Here is a 20,321-nt window from a genome sequence, read left to right on the forward strand (position 1 = left end):
GTACCTTTCCAACAATTTGGGTTGCCATGTAGTTTACTTTTATGGAGAGAAATTCTCCTTCCAAATGCAAATGACCATATTAATAATAAAATACAGGAGGGTATATTTAAATGTGCTGTCAGCAATCCAAATTGGCGTTGCATGCAGCTTTCTTAAACTGTGTTTACAAGAAGTTACTAAAACTTCCTAAATATAATTTAATAATCAAAATTACCAACCATGCTTATAACAAAATATAGGTGTAAAAAATGGCCTTTACTGGACACTGTGAACTGTAAAGATAGATTAAAGACCCCACACCCTATTAAATAGCCCTGCAGCAGTCTGCACTGGGCATTTAAACTATTTCATAAACTGACAGTTTTTCAATACTGTGTATAAAAATGATTTACGACAGTCCAGGATGGTCAGTGTTATAGATACAATTCTGAAAATGTGTTGCACACAAAAAACATTACATCTGGCATACCAAAGTTTCTAATTGTGCCAGCTGGTCATTATCCAAATAATGGGTAAAAAGGATTAGAGATATTCAAAATGTATTGCTGTAGAGCTGATGTATTGTATCACCCATTCCCAGGATGAATGTTTTAACCAATCTAAGGAGAGGTCTATGTTGTGCCAATAACAAAGCACAGTTAATTATTCAATTCAGCATTTCCTATTTGATTAGTTGCTTTAAAATGTTTTTTTTGTTGTTGTTGTTATTTAAAGTTGGATTCAGGGGAACATTATGAAGAAGGGACCCATAATTTTTACAACTCAATAAAGTATATTGGCTATTGCTGCTTTCTGGATTCGGCCAGGCAGCCCACAAAAACAGTAAGTAGCTGTTAATTCCAAGTGAAAGTTTCACAAATCAATAATTACTAACCATATATACTACCAGCCATTCCATGATTTGAAGCCTACAGTCTTGTTCTTTCCTTCTAAGGTAGTTCTGACATAGCCTGGAGGTATGTTTTATCTTGCTGTAGGATGAACCCCTGACCAACTAGGCGTATACCAGAATGTATTGCATGGCGCTGCAAAATGCTGTGGTAGCTGTTTTGATTCAAGGTGCCACTCACTCTGTGCAAGTCGCCGACTCTGGATCCAGCAAAAGAGCCCCAGACCATCACGCTATCTCCTCCATGTTTGACAGCTGATGTCACACACCAAGGAACCATCCTTTCACCTACTCGACGGCTTACAAAAACCCTGCGTGATGAACCGAAGATTTCAAATTTTGATTCATCGGTCCATAAGACCTTCTTCCAGTCCACTGGCAGTGCTTCATGGCCCAGGCAAGCCTCTTTTTCTTATTTTGCCATCTTAGCAATGACATTCTTACCGCCGCTCGACCTGCAAATCTGCAGCTCGAAGTCTTCTGTTCACAGTTGAAACTGAGACTTGCTTACTTCGACCAGTGGGTAAAGCTGTTGTCCTGTGAGCCGCCTATTACGCAAGCTGTTGACTCTCAGAAACTTGTCTTCTGATTCTGTTGTGGCTTTGGGTCTGCCAGACCTCTTCGTGTCAGAGTTTCCTCCAGTTTCCAAGTGCCTTTTGATGGTGTAGGAAACTGTACTCACTGACACCTTGGCTTTCTTTGCAATTTCTCTAAAGGAAAGACCTACACTTTAAAGGGTTATAATGGTCTGTCTGTCTTCCTTTGTTAATTGCCTTTTTCTAGCCATTATGATAGCAATATACTACTTCCTGCAATACAATACTGTCCAAATAATGCTTAAGAGGGTGTAGTAACAGAGTCTGTTCCAACACTGCTTTTATACAGACAGAGGGTTTGTAAGTAATCAACAAAAGTTGGGACACCTGTAGGAATTGTTAGCATCAACTTTCAAGGCTTAATTTACTTCCATTGCTGCAGAACAGCTGTAAGTTGTTATCCCATTACTTGTTCCTTGAAAAAGGCCTTTTTGTACAACTCTGAAATGTACATTATTTTTTTAGTTTTTGGTAACCTAAACTTTTTTTTTTAAACCTCTGGCAGTTTACCGCTTACCTTTGTAACATTTCTGGTTATTCACTGGACTTGAACAGACGTGTTCTAAAACTTTTGACCGGTAGTGTATGTTGTCACCTTCTAGTTGAAACCGAGGCTGCAATATCCAGGGCATCATAGTTTCTCTAAGTCTTATCATTTTCTTTTGCAGCATTTAAGATATTATTGTTTCCCCAAGGATAGTTTTAAGCTTTATAGGAGTGAAAAGCCATTAGTGAGATGCACCAGGCTAGAAGATCATTGGCCTGAAAACAATAGGACTTTGGAAACCTTCTCTAATATACATTGTATAAAAATGAGAAATGCGTCTCACAGTGAGTTTTGCACTACACTGATACACTGCACCACCTTGACAGGCTGAATTTTGAACTGCACTGATACACTGCACCACCTTGACAGACTGTGAGTTTTGCACTGCACTGATACACTGCACCACCTTGACAGACTGAGTTTTGCACTGCACTGATACACTGCACCACCTTGACAGACTGTGAGTTTTGCACTGCACTGATACACTGCTCCACCTTGACAGGCTGTGCACGAGTTACTAAACTAGCAAAGTAATAATGCTTCATCTGTGTAATCGAAGGTAGAAAATGAAATGTTAGTGTCCGCCAGAAACTACATTATTGAAAGAAAACGGAAATATGTATAGCAGCGTGTTTTGTCTTGCACCTATTCACTACATTACCAGGAGTTGTGGGACTGCTTCAATAATGGCAAGTGATAAAAGGTCTCAGTTAAATGTCTCAGGTGCTGTTTTGGATTTGGTAAACGAGACAGAATCATGATCGGTTTCTGTCTATGATACTGATGCCATGATCTCATTTGAAAATAACCATGGCCCAAAGAAAGCAAAATATCACTACAGCAGTTTGTCTGGGGATGAAGATGAGGAACTGGCCTGCATAGACTATCGATCAGAATGCAACTGATCGGAACCCAAACTATCTATAACAGAAGACCTGCTCTTATGGTGGAAGCAACATGCCTTGCGTTTTCCAACATTGTCCCAACTTGCAAGGGAAATGTTATTTTCAGCAGCTGGTACAATAGTTATGAAAGAGCTGGCCAGCCTGAGGGCAGAGGTTGTGGATGCAACACTGGTTCTAAAAAAAAAAAAAAAAAAAAACTTAAGTAAATCAGTTTTTGTTGCTGTTTGTGTTGTCAACCAGTTTTCCGTTTACTATAAGTGAGCAACTAAATATTGAGTTTATTTATTTTATTTTTATTCTTGAAAGGCACCCTGTAGCAGAAAATGGCTGAGCGGTAACGTCAGACCAGAAGAAGGACGAAGAACAACAAAGGTATCTGCAGTTTCAAGAAAGACGCAGCATGCACCATTTATTAAATAACAACAAAAATAAATAAAAAATATTTAAACAAAAACACACGCTTGCTCACAGAGCACAGAAAATAAATAATTAAACAAAAATAATCACGAACACAAATAATAAGTTAAGGTCCAGCTGGGCAATATCCTTCATGGATCCTTTATCTGCTGTTTTTAAATCTCTCTTTCTCCTCTCGCTCTCCAGTTCCTCCTCTGAACACCTCCACCCCGAATATGGAGAGCTGCAGGCTTTTTATACAGGTGACCATCTCCCGATTAGCAACAAATGAATCACTTAATTGGCGAAACAGGTAAATGTTTATTAAACTTAAATTTGACTCCTGGTTATTCAGTTAGCTTCAACAGCTACAAAAGGCCTAATGTACTTCAGTAACGTTAATTTATCAAAATGTGCCTTTGGCCACTTTGTTGGGCTATTGAGAAGACGCAACAATGGCATATGTATCTATTAAAATGCTTTGTCTCCTTTATTTTTCAGGAATAAACAAAAGAATGTTTACCAACTGCTATGTGTCATCCTTTGTTTCGTTTTGTAAAAAAGTCCTACAAAACATATTCGCACTCCTTGAATATTTCTACTTTAAATAACGTGTTATATTTAATGGCTTTTATTACCTTTTGCACACTAACGAATATCTAAACGGATATGTAAATCTTGGACGAAAAGCTGAACATAAAAATACCTGTTCGTCCCAGCACTACTATAAAGACAGTTGTACAGACACCTGTTTTGTCAGAATCCCCAATAATTTGTATTAAAGAACGGCCCAACCATGTTTCATCACAATTGATATTTTAAATTCTAAATTATGGCCCATAGACCTTTGGACACTACCACTATTAACTTTTTCACAACGATTCTGCATCTATTTAAGAAAGGTCATATACAGTAAAGATTTACAACCTTTTACAAAAATGCCAAGTTGTTTTTAGGATGCAACTTTAATTAGGTACAGTTAAGGCCACTACACACAGTTACTATTTTTTGAGAAGCCATAAAAAACGTTGAATATAATGTGGTCCAGCCTTAATGTACTTTATATTCTGACAAATTTTATTGGTGGAGACATTTCATTATTTGTTTTTAAACGCCAGAGGAATACCAGCAAATATTTATTATTTACAGTGTTAATTTCATACTTTAGTCAATACTTGATCAAAGATTAGAAATTCTGCCTGAAATTACCCTGCACTTAATTCAATATTTTCATCAGTTTTATTTCTAACTAAACATATGGGTTTGTGCATACCAAATAAAAATGCATAATTGACCGCAAAGATTTTAGGCTACCACATAAAGATTCAATGGACTGCACTTTCAATATAATAGGCTATGTTTACAGACTTTTGCTGGCATTGAAACAAGCAGAAAAACCTAATAATTATTACAATAGTTCAAGAAAACCAAATGTCCAGCACTATTGTGAGAATCATATTTACAGTCTTCCACTAACACAGTACTTCAGTCTACAAATAAAGGTGTTTTGAAAAGACCTGTTTAGCTTATTGCTGGCATTTACAATAAAAAATATAAAAGAGTTTAGTAACAGTCGAGTAATGTCACGTGAGAGTAATCCTATGTACAGTACTCCACAAATTAAGTTGAACAAATTAAATAATTTATAATAGCCAGGATAAAATATGAAACACTGATAAGCCGTGTTGACTGACTCGTTGCTCTAAAACAGGTTCACTGCTATGTATTACCCAATTGTAATTTAAATAACTCCCCCTTTAATGTAAATGCATAATTAATCCTCTTGTTTATTTCATTCCTAATTCTGAAGTGTTATTTGCAAGATTTAAGAAAGCGGTGTCCCAGACAGAATATCTTTATGAAACCAATGGTGTGTAGTGACATGACTACATCCCTTACACAGTAAAGTGTTCAATTTCCTTTAAGGATTGTATAGCTGGAAAAACAGTTTTTAGCTCATTTCTTCGTCGTCAGAAAATATAATTCAATCAAGAAACAGCAATGGTTTAAAATTGCTAATTATAGCTTCATTAGAAGCAGGTAGCGGGGAAAGAAATAAACTAAACAGTAATGAAATAAACAATTAATTTAGCTTGCTTACTTCTGGAAAGCTCAGCCTTGACCACAGTACCTAGGTCTTAGTTTGTCAGCATAGAAGAATGCAGTGCTTTCCCATTGTTGCTGTCTTATTTGCTTTCTTATTCTCTACGCTACCAAACCTCGCCCCAGTTCTGACTGCTCATGAATATGCTAGACAGTGGCAATTTCTTTATATTTTATTTTTATTTTTAATTATATCTTTGTTGTATTTTACTGTATTTCTTTATATTTCACTTTTTGTGGGTTATTTTCTGTGTTTCTGTGGTAAATAGTGAGACCCTGTACAGTTACAAAGTGCTTCCTCCATTTTCACTTGATGAAAACGCACCCAAAACAAAGCGATGAGGCAAGTTACAGTAATGTAACGGTTACTCATTAAACAGTTTTAGATACTGTGATGGTTTTTTTTTTGTTTGTTTTTTTTAAATCTGTGATCTTTAGTTGTGCACTTTCATTTGCAAGCGAACTATGACATAACTAGGGCCTTATTGATAGCACTATATTCTGCAACTTTAAATACCGTTTTAAACCTGGAAACTGCATCTTTTTTTTTTGTTTTTGTTTTTTTAAATCTTTTGCTAAATTGCATTACCTTTTACATTGTATATGGTTCTGTGCATGGGTAACAGGAAATTATACATCCTGCTACAATATGTATCAGATATAAAAACATGTACTATATTACAATCCACATGTCATCTTTTGTTCTGAATTCAAATACTTCTGTTGAAAATATAGTATTGTACAAACAAAACCAATATGGTACATCTAAAAGGAAGCAGCCTTATTTTTTTAATTTTCAGGTATGTATTTTTGATTTTGTATCATTTTTGCGTTCCCTGAAAAACAGACAAAGTTGGGACCGGGCCAAAATGCAATAATCACATATGCGTCACACACGTTTAACCGTCACTGAAGTCAACATTTTATAGGGCCGGATATGTGACTTCTGACTGTATAACACTATTTACATCTGCCCACTCATTCAGACAATGTTTAACGTAGCTGATTAAATATAATGGGAAGTTATCACATTAAGTGGCAAAGCTTCTGAATCATTTCAATGAAGAAGCCAAATGATGGTGTTTCTTTAAAAGCGGAGTGATATGTTCTAGTACTTTGGGCTCAACTTTAACAAATTAGCAATGCACAGTTCAAACCCTAACCATAAGCATGTGTATTTGAAGCCCAGCTCATTCATTCAGCATTGTATCACACTGTGATGGTTATAGTTAATTAACCATATGACATGGGCTTCAACAGTGCTCCCTATAAACATTTATGTTTCTTCATGTTCCTCCATTTTTCATTTTTTTATGCCATGTACCAAAATTCAGCACTCCACATTGACAACATAAGACACAGAATGCATGGATATAGCCTTCCCCAAGGAACAGACTCATGATGATATGCTAGAGTGCGCAACTTACACAGCAGGGAGTATCTATAAGCCTATATATAGTTCATTGGTTCTTTATTGATGTGGTACAGCCTACTGTATACGTGTAGCCATCAGACTGACTACACGTGGATTTGTATTTACACAAAAGAATAAAGACAATATGTGTTTAATTAAAATATTGTCTTTAGAAATGTCTCATTTAAAAAAATAAACAATTAAAGCACTATTAACATATCGTAAGCAATATCAACTGACCTTTACAGTACGTTAGTCCCTATGCTTTAGGAATCATTGTCCTATTTTCAGTTTTGAGTATTACTTCTGATATATATATTAAACAAAGTGCTGTACATATGCACGTCAACACAAATACACTAGTACAGTAGTTGTCATTTTAAATATCGGTTCGAATAGTTAAACAATGCAAAAGTTATTTTAATACGTACACACTGCGCTTAAATGTCTAAAGCTGCTTTTAAATTACAAACCTTGCATATATGGTTATCTGCCGCGTTCTTACACCAGTCCATACACTTCGCAAAACATCCCGGAAGAGATTCTGGGAATTGCAATACAGCATAATGCAAAAGGCAGAAGTCCAGGCCCTGTGGACTTTTCAATCATTTTAAACATTGCACAGCGACCTTATTATTACGCCACAGAATGTCTTTGTGTAAGTGAAGTGGTCTGTTATAATTATCTCTGTTTTTTATTATTTTCAATTACCTGGGGGGTTTAGTCGCTCGTTTCTTCCAGGTCAGGTTGTGTGTTTCTGGATGTAAACACTCCCCAGTCAGGCGGACGTGAACGAAACCAGTTGGCAAAGGGCGCGTGATGAGGAAGTGAAGCTTAGATGGTGCGGTGGTAACTCCAAACGTGAGAGGGGGAGAGAGGCGAAAGGTCTGAGGGTAATCTCTTTGAGATAGTGTGGCGCTTATATTGTAGTAATAGTTTTACCATTTTATTACACTCCTCCCACAATATGCCCAGTTGTTGACAGGTTACCGGTGTATAGTACAGAAATGTTAAACAAGAGCGATCTTAACCTTGCAGCCTAGCAATTGCTAATACATTGTTCTGATGTGCATTTTTATAATACCATATTATTTAATTGAAAATATAGACACGTGGTTAAATTCGGGACTATTTGCTAAGATGATGTTGTATAGTACAAACGTCACTTAGCACCCTTGTGATGAGAAAGAATCCACCACAACTTCCATATCTCATAGCTTTTCAGCTTGCAACTTCATATTTTCAGTGTTATGAACTTCTTTGGAAAAATCTAACAACATCTTAACCTGTGACAAAGATGGGGTCATGACATTCTTTGATTTCTGGAAGATAAAGACCTCAAGATATAGTACTCAGTCAGTCAGTCCACATGTAGTATGTGATTCAAATCTGATTGCGTGTACCATAGAAGAAAAATAAACTATTCATGAAAAGAAATTTCTCCAGTGCATCATTTTTTTCTCTCCCAAAAAGTAGATCCACACAACTGTGTGGGTTTGTTGCCACCGAAGGACTGTAACATTATGACCTTGTGCTCATGCTTATAAAACTACCTTTGATGAACATAAGCAATCTGTAATATAGACTCCCTTCTGGATTAGTTAATGCTGAGCTGGCTAAACCTTATACTGTCGCACTCTGACACAATTTTGAATAATTTTATGACACTGCTGCTTTCAATAACATTGGAAATCCATTTAAAAATCACAGAACGTTTTTTGTTTTTGTGTTTGATTCCTGAATACGATCTGATTGTGTAATAAATGTTTTCATCACATTTTCAGCTGCCAGAACCAGAGCAGTTCTCTCACTCAAATTGCACACGATGATCTATAGACCTTATAGGAAACCCCCTACATATAGAACATTCATCAACACGCAAGCGTTAAGAACATGAGAAAAAACTGCAGCTGTTTTTCAACATGGTGACAAAGTGTTACTGTAGACCAGTGTTACTCAACTCTGGGCTTCGAGATCTAGTCCAGTCCAGGTTTTTACTCCCAGCAGGTTCTAATGTAGTTAACTAAAGCTGCTAAGAGGCAATTAACTCATTTAGGACCTGCTTGAAATAAAGACCAGGACTGGAACGGCTCACGGGGGCCAGAGTTGAGTACCATTGCTGTGGACAGTACACTGTTTTAATGTCAAAAAGTCGTATTCCACATTTTTAATGCAAAAGCAAGCCTGCAATCCAACTTCAAACCTTCTCTAAGCATACAGCAGTGCATGGTCTCTTTGAACCTCTCAAGATTTCACTTTTGTTGATAAATGTATTTGAGTGTATATAATTCGCTACAGCCCATATGTTGTTATATATTTATATACCACTTGTGGATACATTTCAAGTGATTATTTTTATGCTATGGCATGAAAAGTTTGTGACATACTACAACACAACATTACTGCACATCATTTAAAACCAACTATTGTCAAAATATTTTAAGATGGAAGTAAGTAAACTTTGGTCTACATTTTTACTTAGATGAGGGTATTTTAAGAAAAATCTCAAAAAAAAAGACTTTACAAAAGAACTGGGTCTAAATAATTCACTTCTCTACATCCAGCACCCCGTAGGATTATGTTACAGCGTGTTGGCTGAGCACAGGAAAATAAATGCAAGATGAAATTGTGGGAAAACCTAAAGGCCAAATCTAAAGGACATTTATCCCATTTATTAAATGAAGTCCCAAGACATTTTAAATAGTCTGATAGAATACAATCCAATTTACTACTATATCATATTGTTAATGTTGTCATTCATCCCCAGATTACACAATTAAATAACAATTTAAAAATACCAACAGAATGGCCCTCCTCCCAAGCTACAGTCTGCTTCAGCAATATAGACCAGATATGTTTAATGAGATTTTCCAATACCCCCTACACCATTCAAAAACTGTTAATAAATACAGTACCATGATCTGCTTCTAAAGGCACTACTGCTTACTGTATCTTGTCACAGTCATGGAGTGTAATATGGGAAATGTATCATGGCCTGGTGTAGACTGTGCATAGTAGTGTATCTATATACACACACTGCCTATAGAAAGTTTACACACCCTTGAACTTTTTTCACATTTTGTTGTGTCAGTGCCTCAGAGTTTCATGCATTTAAATGAGGATTTTTTCCACTTATCTACACACCATACTCCACACTGTTAAGGGGAAAAAAGTTTTTATTGAGAAAAAAATTATATATTAAAAATACAAAACTGAAAGATCATAATTGGATAAGTCTCCACCCCACTGAGTTAATACTTGGTGGAAGCACCTTTGGCAGCAATTACAGCTGTGAGTCTGCTGGGATAGGTCTCTACCAACTTTGCACACCTAGATTTGGCAATATTTGACTGTTCTTTACAAAACTTTTCAAACGCTGTCAAGTTCCTTGGGGAGCGTTGATGGACTGCAATCTTAAAGTCATACCACAAATGTTCAATTGGATTTAGGTCGGGGAACTGACTGGGCCACTCAAGGACATTTATCTTTTTGTTCCTTAGCCACTCCAGTGTAGCTTTGGCTGTGTGCTTTCGGTCGTTGTCATGCTGAAAGGTGAACTTCCATCCCAGTTTCAGCTTTCTTGCAGAGGGCAGCAGGTTTTCCTCAAGGACTTCTCTGTACTTTGCTCCGTTCATTTCCCCTTCTATCCTGACAAGTGCCCCAGTCCCTGCCGATGAGAAACATCCCCATAACTTGATGCAGCCACCACCATGCTTCACAGTAGGGATGGTGTTCTTTGGGTGATGCGCTGTGTTGGGTTTGCGCTAAACATAAAGCTTTGCATTTAGGCCAAAAAGTCCCATTTTAGTTTCATCAGACCACAAAACTTTTTGCCAAAGTTGCCACTGGCCTCTTGGTAGCCTCTCTGCTCAGTCTCCTTCTTTTTAGAGTTTAGAGGGACGGCCTGATCTAGGCAGGGTCTTGATGGTGCCATACACCTTCCACTTCTTAATAATCGTCTTGACCATGCTCCAAGGGATAATGAAGGTCTTTAATATTTTTTTATACCCATCCCCTGATCTGTGCCTTTCAACAACTTTGTCCCAGAGTTCTTTTGAAAGTGCCTTGGTGCTCATGGTTGAGTCTTTGCCTTGAAATGCATTACCCAGCAACCTACAGGAACTGCTGAATTTATACTGAAATCATGTTAATCACTACAATTTAACACAGGTGGAGGCCACTTGGTGTGTGATTTTGAAGGCGACTGGTTACACCTGAGCTAATTTAGGGTTGCAAATTTCAAGATACTCAGCACTATAGAAGAGTCCATCAGTGATAATACATAGCACCAATCAGGGGTACAGTACTGTCAAAATATAAAAATGTAAATAATACTATGGGCCTTGATGTGGAGGATCATAAGAATAACACCTGAGTGGCCAATACATTTAGTGTGGATTTCTTAGCACATATTGTACTTTGAATCGCAACAACAATGCAGTTGGAATTTGCAGCTAATATTTGAAACCGTTACCACATTGTGCCATAGAGTGCAGCTTCAAATAGTAGAACATGTGTATCATAATACTGATAGTGCTGTTTACTATTATTCTTTCAATAACCAGCTTCTGGTAAATAGATGTATGCAAGTTTGAGACTGAAAATCTGTTAATACCCTGCTTCTGCCTTGATTTAGTGTTTTTATTAGTTTTACAGCTGTTTTTTTATACCTCACTAAATATTCCTTTGACTCCCTGGGTTCTCCTAGCTCTTAACAACTCAGAAACAGAGTGATCATTTTGAATAAATGAAAACATTTCTCTGTTGTTGGCATGCTCTCTAATGGCTATCAGTCACCACAGGGTTACTGTACCAGGCATCGTAATGTTTGAATGTGTATCACTTTGAGGATGCAGCTAGATATTACTGTCTCATACTGGAACTCCTCTGGTGTTATTACTTGAGTTTAATTGTAATGTTAAATGTGAACAATGTGGGTTTTAAACCACAATTAAACACCTGCTATATACATCGCCTATGCCATTTAAGAATGCATTGGGCAATTTTGCTTCTAGGTGCTTATTCAATTATTTTACCGTTGTGAATGGTTCTGAACATGTCAACTCAGAGGAACCACATAGCAGAAAACAACGTTCTTCTTGAAATCATTATTGAGAATTCTTTAACAAGGCAAGTATAATACTGTGGCAGGACAGGGGACTTGCACATGTAAATGTTGCATATTTGGATTGTTTATAATGATTGTAAAATTTGTGTGTGGTTTTGGCATGGATAGGGTTGAAAACCCATCCCTGCAATATCAGTGCTGCATACATCACCGTCCAATTGGGCAGGCCAACCAAGCATGTGGAAATGTGCGTTTGAATGGGAGGCCTTACCTGATTGGAGGAGAATAATTGATTGCCAATGACTGTAGCCTGGCCAGTTACCAAGATGGCACTGCTTGGGTGATTTTGTTTTGAATTGTGTTTATTTCATTGATTTTGGTAATAATAGTGCACATAACTGCAATCTCTGACTCCTGACTTTGCTCTTCCCACAGCTAGCCAGCCTGGGCCTCAACACTACTCATCCAAGAGACTATTCAGGGTTCTAGAACCTACACAGAAAAGCATGTGGGCTAAGTAAAAGACAAGAACAAACACCCCTGCACGCCTTTAAGAGTACTACAGTACATCGGTTCAGCCAGGTACAGCAAGCACTCCTTACACAATGCAAGCTCAATTCTGGGCTGTCAAGAGGGAAACCTTCTCCTCCTGATCCACTAACACCACCTATAACAGCAGTTGCCCACAAGTATAAAATCAGTCCACACCTTAATGACTCCAAAGTGTTGGGGCTGCTTCACTCCAATTGTATATATTCACCAATGTTGAATATACATGAGAATTACAGCGATATGAAATACATTAAATACAGTAGAGAATCAATTATCTGAAATTTGATCAACCGAACGCACCTGTAATCACGTGATGAATTACGATTGGTGTGTTACGCACGCAGCTTCTGCTGCTAAAACCACTACTAGCTTTAGCTTCCAAAAAAGGACCAGCAGACTGAGGCAATGAAAGTTACAGAATTATTCAGACCACCAAAACCTTAGATGGAGCACTGTGTGCTTTAAATGGTTGCAGTTAAGTAAATTAAAAGTCACTTCGTTCTTGATTTTTCTTCTATTTCGTCAGTAATGGCTGGAGATCCTGTCTATGTTATTGAGCAGCTAATAACTTTTATTTTATTCATTTCAATTGCATGTTATTACAATGCCTTAACAGCAAGTATCAAAGTATAGAAACATTTTACTGAATTTTTGAAGTTTAATGATTCCTGAAGTTCTATAATGTGTCAAAGTTGTACTGAATTGTATTCTTTGATGATTTTCAAAGTTTGGTATGTGGTACATTTAATTGCAGTATTTCATTACCTTAACTAGTTGTTAAAGTTTTCCTGAATTGCATTAACTTAATGATTTGTTAAGCTTTGTCATTTTGTATGCTAATGCGATAGAATAAGTTACTCACTATATATCATCAGTAGATACTTGTGTACAAAGTACTTAAGTATGTTAACTTAATTCTATACATTATTAAAGGTACAGTAATAATACATGTTCTATTATCCATGCAAATCGATTATGCAAACTAGTGTTGGTCCCATTTAGTTTGGATAATTGACTCTCTACTTTAAATTGGTTTATGGATGAAGGTTTGTTACTTTGTGTACGCTTCACGAAAATGATCATCCATCCATCCATCTCAGACATTTGTAACAGGATCTGACTGCTTTCCTAGAAACTATTAAGAGACAATGTTAGGACCCATTCACACTGCGTGTTACACAATGCAAAGGCTAGCAGCATTGTGCTCACAATGAGAGGACTATATATTTTACTTGAATATTGCAACTGGAAAAATCAAGGCTCATGGCGTTGTGTGTTTTGAAGGAATGAAAACATCCCAGAACTACTGGTATGACATCTACAGGTGGAAGGTGTCTGCAGAAGATTGATTTTATCTGAATGGTGTCCACCCTAACACATAATGCAATAGTGAGCAAGCTGTGTGAAAATTTGATGATTAGCAATACAGTTTATTGAATTGTACCCTCACTTTAAAATATAAAGGGCTGCATGGTAGCTTTATAGGTTGAAAAGTGCAAGTTACAAGGCACTAGAACAAGAAAACAAGTGCAGTATTCCACTTGAAACAAGGCAGATGGCGTGCAGGGAAAGATACAGAAGATCATAATAAGATCTGCTCTCTGATTGGCTAATTAGAATTCTGGGACATGATGCTTTCCCATCCCAACAACACAGCAAGGATCAGGTGGGAAGCATCACCTCGCAATATCAAAACACTTTCATCAACAGCAGTGGAAGCAACATATTCAGCAAACAATTTTCAGGTCCCTTATATATTCAGTTGTTTTCATTAGGGTTGGCCGTTCTCCGGCTCCAGAGCCCAGAGCCAGCTTCACGAACTGGAGCCGGAGCAGAGCTGGACAGCTTTTTTTAGCTGTGCTCCAGAGCCGGACCAGAGCTGAAGCTGGAATGCTGGAGCCGGAACAGAGCTGGACAGTTTTTTTTTTAAGCTGTGCTCCAGAGCTGAAGCTGGAATGCTGGAGCCGGAGTAGAGCCGGGGAGTTTTTTTTAGCTGTGCTCCAGAGCTGGAGAAGGAATGCTGGAGCCGGAGCAGAGCCAGACAGTTTTTTTTAACTGTGCTCCAGAGCTGGAGAAGGAATGCTGGAGCCGGAGCAGAGCTGGACTGGTTTTTTTTTTAGCTGTGCTCCAGAGCTAGAGCTGGAATGCTGGAGCCGGAGCAGAGCTGGACAGTTTTTTTTTAGCTGTGCTCCAGAGCTGGAGAAGGAATGCTGGAGCCAGAGCAGAGCTGGACAGTTTTTTTTTTTAGCTGTGCTCCAGAGCTGGAGAAGGAATGCTGGAGCCGGAGCAGAGCTGGACAGTTTTTTTTTTAGCTGTGCTCCAGAGCTGGAGATGGAATGCTGGAGCCAGAGCAGAGCTGGACAGTTCTTTTTAGCTGTGCTCCGGAGCGGAGCTGGAGCCAGAATGCTCCCTCCTGGAGCTGGAGCGAAGCTGGATTCAGGCTCACCAGAGTACTCCGGAGCCTGGAGTTGGAGCTGAGGTCCCTGAGCTGCTCCACTCTCTCCTACCTTACATTAAACACTCTGATACAGTCCTGTTTACATGAACTAACAGAATATGGAACTTTGTAGGTATTACTATGTGTTGGGAGTGATGAAATAAAAGCAGTTCTCACACCAGCTATTAGTAAATAACACATTATTTTTATTTATTTTAATCATATTACACCTTCCCTTTCTTATTTCCAGAACTGATCCTATCAGTATTAAAGGACAACTTTCTAACTTTGATTTTGCATAAGAGATTTTGTAGAAGGTGTTTAATTGGAACTTTAATCTTTTCAGAAAGACCCTGAACCTTCTTTGTCCAGGATACTAACCACCCTCAAGAAAAACAGTTTATGGAGCACTGTTGAGCAATACATACTGGGGCATTGTGGGTACTTTAAAACAAGTACTAATGTCTGCATCATATGCTGCCGTTACCTTTGATCTGTTTCTTTCAATGACTTGCTACTTATTGACCAGGAGTGGAATTTAACTATAAAATACATTGGCTGCATTGAGTCCCATACTGGGGAGAGCATTGCCTCCTCTGTGCAAAATGTGCTGCACTCCTTTAACTTAAGGCGAGTGGTATGTGCAGTCACTGATAGTGGAGCCAATGTTGTACGTGCCTGCAGTCTCCTGAAGTTGAAACGGTGCTCTTCTTTGGCACACAGCTTTCACCTCTGCCTACATCAAATTATTTTTCTCAGGGAAGGAAAGCAAGTTTCAGTAAAATAAATATATTCAGTGATTGGAAGATGTCGGTCCATAGTTACTTTTTTAAGAAGTCGTGTTTATGCTATGGTGTATCTGACTGACACTGGATCTGAACCACAGAAAATTCCAAGGGACTATGTTACAAGAATGAACTCAAGCTTGCCAATGATTGAAAAAGTGGTCCAGCAAGCAGAGCAATTAGAAATTGCAGCTGTGAAACTGAAGAGACCAGCACTAAACATTACGGCTGAACATAAGGTGCTCCTAGAAGAAGTATGTGAGATGATCACGCCATTCCAGGAAGCCACCACAACTCTCTCCAGAGCAAAGTATCCAACTGCATCCCTACAGTGGTTGGAATTCGCAGAGCACTTGGAAAGCTTGAAACTAAATCTGAATCTGGCTTGAATCTAAACAAGGTTATCAAGCTTAGAGAATGACCTTAATTGTCAGATAACCTTCCTCGATCCATGGTTTAAAACCCATCTCTTTGCCAATGAGCAAAAAGAAGCTGTGACCAAAGGCTTGTCTGTTCTATGGGGACCTGCTGAAATGGATCCAGTTTCACCCAAGAGAGCACGTACATCTGAAAGTATCTATGAGCTTTCTGACAGCAGCCCTGAAGACGATGATAACATGGAAGGATCTGATTTGCACAATAAGCTGAGGTGTATGTAGCAAAGAGGAGGGAGCCTTTGGACTCCTTCCCTTTGGCTTATTGGAAACATTGCAAATATTCATTGCCTTTGTTGACACAGCTGTCACATTGTTTCATTTGTGTGCCTGAAACATCAATGGAAAGTGAAAGACTGTTCTCCAAAGCAGGGGACCAAATCACAAATCAGAGAATAAGACTGAATTCTGCAAATGTTGAAAAAATCTTTCTGATAAACTGTAACCTATCCTTGAGTAAGGACTGAGAAAGGGGAAACTGGAAAAAGTCACTCAGTGTCAGACAAAGGGAATAACTGCTAGGAGGCACCATAATTGAACATGAGTGTACAAAAATAATAGGTCAAACTAAATGGCAAATATTTATGTTTAATATGGTGTGTTAGTATTTCCAATTAATAATCACATATAAATATGTTCTTTCTCTAGTATTTAATATTTTTATTACCCCTAACTTTTAACAGGAAAAATACTTCACTGTTTTTTGTTTCTCTTTATTGATTATACTATGTTCTACTTTGTTATGTTTGAACGGTTAAACAGATGTTTTTATGTTGTAAATATGTTGATTTTGTCAAACAGGTACCTAAAAAGGTTGCACAAGAAAATAAAGCAGTGAAGCTTTAAAACCAGATTTCTATATTCTTATCTCTTTTACTCAAAAACATACCATCCCAGTTTGCACTACCTTTTGTGGCTCCAGGTAAAAGCAGCCGGAGCTGGAGCAGCAGTGCAGAGCTGCACCAAGCAGCTCTGGAGACGGAGCAGGGGCTGCTGGAGCCAGCCTGGAGCTGGAGCAGGGGCTGCTGGAGCCATCCTGGAGCTGGAGCATGGGCTGCTGGAGCCAGCCTGGAGCTGGAGCAGGGGGTCTCCAACAGCTCTGGTGCCAACCTGGAGCTGGAGCAGTGGCTGCTGGAGCCAGCCTGGAGCTGTAGCTGGAGCAGGGGCTGCTGGAGCCAGCCTGGAGCTAGAGCAAGGGGTCTCCAACAGCTCTGGTGCCAGCCTGAAGCTGGAGCAGGGGCTGCTGGAGCCAGCCTTGATAATGTGGTCAAATGCTGATTGATAGGCTGAACTAGGCCTGAAAGATACTTGTGTTGACTGTATACTCGAGTAATTTCAAACATTGTGTGTATAAAATGAGAATGTTTGTCACAACTGGAAAATAGGGGTTTGGTTGAATGAATGAGTGGTGAAATGCAGCCCGCTGTAAACACAAACACAGGCATTCTTTTACTTCAGGAAACAGTAGAGACGTCAAACATTCACATCCAATGTGGGTAATACATGAAGAAAGAAGTTGTTGTTTTTTATCCCTTTTTAACAGAAAATAATCAATTCTATTTGAAATGACAAAACAGTCTAGCCTAATCTACCTACCTAATGTTAAAAATACTCCCTCTGCAATAATCTGTAATGTGTAATGCTGAACTGTCTTGAGTGAGGTAGTGTTGCAACTAGGGAGAGAGATTGTTACCACATGGTACTTTGAGCAAGTGTCTTTGAACTCTGTATGCTAATGCTGTAACCAAAATGAATACACCTGTGTCAAGGAAATAAAAACATATTGAATGTTGAAATCTTGTTTGAAGAGTCCATATAAAATCCATGTTACAATCACAATAACAAACTAAAGGGGGTGTGTTGTGCTGGTACACCCCACCAGAGGGGTGAAGTTACCCAGCAGAGCTGTGTGGTATTGCTTAATAACTGTACAGACCGCTGAGGACCTTTCAACCAACCAGAGCACACATTCGGCCTGCTGTATGCCACTGCACATCACAAACAAAGCCAATTCATGACATGCGTTTTTACCATGCTTTATTCTCAATATAGGTATGGTTGACAGCTCCTGTTAAAAATAATCATATCAAGGCCTCTCAATTAAAAATGTTGACATTACAATCAGCTACCTACCTCATTTTCTTCACCCCCCATTTCTCTCTTTTCAATGGACTTCACAATGGACTAAATAAAGGTTTGAAATGAACAGAAAACAATAGAGCAGTATATTACCGAGTTGGGCTGTGAGAGTCTGTGTATGGGTTATTCCAACACTCTTCGATATTCCCTTATCCACAGACATTCATGGTCCTATAACTCTAATTTAAACCAGTCTACATTATTAATGCTAGAATGTGAGTTATGCTCGAACAATAATTAGTTTACCTTAACTGCCATCTTGGCAAGTATCAATATAGTAGAGAAAGCTTTCTTTTGTTTTCAATTTTAATTGTGTATAATCTTCTGAATGTTTTTTTGTGTTTGTTTGAATCAAATAAATGTTTCTGAGCAGCTAGAATGGTATGGAATATAAAATCTTGTAACACAAAATAGAGTGAAAAGGGGCTCAAGTCTAAACTAGCATCTTAAAAGCAGCAGCCATTAAACAGCTATTGCAGACACAATGCGCTCTTCCTTTTGAAATTGCATTACTGCATTCAATATGTAAGCCGTGTTTGTTGAAACTATAAATTGCTACGAGGCCCCCAAGGATTAATCATAGGTATAAAATTTTATTAAGCATCATTTTTTCCTTAATGACTCGCTCCACAATGCCTTCCAATTCCGAGCTGGCGGGGTCCTCAGAGACTGTCTTAAACTGCACATTGTTTTCTATGACTCCTCAGACAGCTTCTTGTTTTGTGAGGCTATGGTATTTTATTTTCTTACCAAGGAGGAGCATTAAAACATGTTACTCCCTTCATTTCAATCAGTACTGAGCCATACAGACAGATCCAGTTTAAAACAGGGATTTTGGTTTTCTGTCTAGATAGCCTCTCACCCACAATTCCTAGGACCAGCTAAATTATCTCAAATTGCTTGGCAAATTGCCCAGCATTAGTCTGAAAACAGAATAATAGATGGCAACATTGCAGCACAATATTCAATAGCTCCCCCCCCACCCCCTGCACATCAGCTCCTGGGTATCATTCTAGTGGTGTTCAATAGTTTTCTTTTTTTTAATTTCATCTCCTAATACAAAGCAGATGTGCCAAAATGTTTGTTGTTACACAAGGGGGTTGCTGGGGGTTGGGGTTGGAGTATTTATCTGAAGAGATAAATATACTATGTAGAATATAGGGTTTTTATGCATACCACTGCGAGTGTACTGTAATAAATACATACCTTGTTGCATTAATAATGTACCTTAATAAGTAGGCAATTATTAATCCAGTAGTTACAATGTTATAGATCATGTTAATATATATAGATATATAGTTATATATATATATATAGATTATATATATCTATTATATAATATATATATAATACTATATATATATATAATAATTATATAATATTATATAATATAAAACCAAAGGTTCCTGCATAATATGTACTTCTAAAAATGAACACTGCTTACAAGGAGCTACAGAGTAAAATATTGTATATTACATGTTTCACTTAGCACAATACTCCATCAACATTCATGGAGTGCTGTGGTAAGTTCACAAAAAAAACATATTTTTCTACATATAATGGGCATAGTTTATATCTTTTCAGATGAATGCTATACACCAGTGCGTTGTCTACTGTTTTTCAAAAGCCAATATTGTAAAAAGGAAAATCCCCTTCTTTTAAAGATGTTCACAGTAACTCTTACAGTTTACTTTATTACATGGACATGGATCTGGTTGCACTGCAATACAATACTTGCAATGTGTCTATGAATTGCCATGCCCTTGTCGTAATCCTTCTGTAACATTTCATTTTAAATGGCATAAATAAAGGTTTCATTATATGCAATTAACTGTTTATAGGTTCAGTTCAATTTAGTTCTCATATTCCATATTCTTAGAAAGTTCCATTTCTTGGAAAAATACTGATAACTTATATATTGTTACAGTAAACTTTTGTCATTTTGTTTGTGGAACAGGATATATATATATTTTTTTGGATTATCCATGTAGAGTTTTTTTTTTATAATTGAAAAACTGTACAATTCTCACCAGTCAGATAGGAAGGTAACGGATCT

At 37.9% G+C, this 20,321-nt stretch overlaps 1 protein-coding gene across 6 annotated transcripts in view; it reads right to left on the reverse strand.

Moving 5' to 3' along the window:
* tbc1d5 (TBC1 domain family, member 5) overlaps positions 1-7,658 on the reverse strand; it is a 182,565-nt gene extending 174,907 nt beyond the window's left edge. For 4 of the 6 annotated variants that reach the window (XM_041246405.1, XM_041246403.1, XM_041246406.1 and 1 more), the window contains exon 1: positions 7,562-7,658. The gene's annotated coding sequence lies outside the window, so the exon portion shown is untranslated. Of the gene's footprint in view, positions 1-7,323; positions 7,528-7,561 lie in introns of those variants that run through there. The other 2 variants (XM_041246407.1, XM_041246404.1) reach the window with 1 other exon arrangement.
* Positions 7,659-20,321: the final 12,663 nt, after the last annotated feature.

This window comes from Polyodon spathula, chromosome 3, assembly GCF_017654505.1.
Source record: "Polyodon spathula isolate WHYD16114869_AA chromosome 3, ASM1765450v1, whole genome shotgun sequence".
NCBI classification, from domain to species: domain Eukaryota; kingdom Metazoa; phylum Chordata; class Actinopteri; order Acipenseriformes; family Polyodontidae; genus Polyodon; species Polyodon spathula.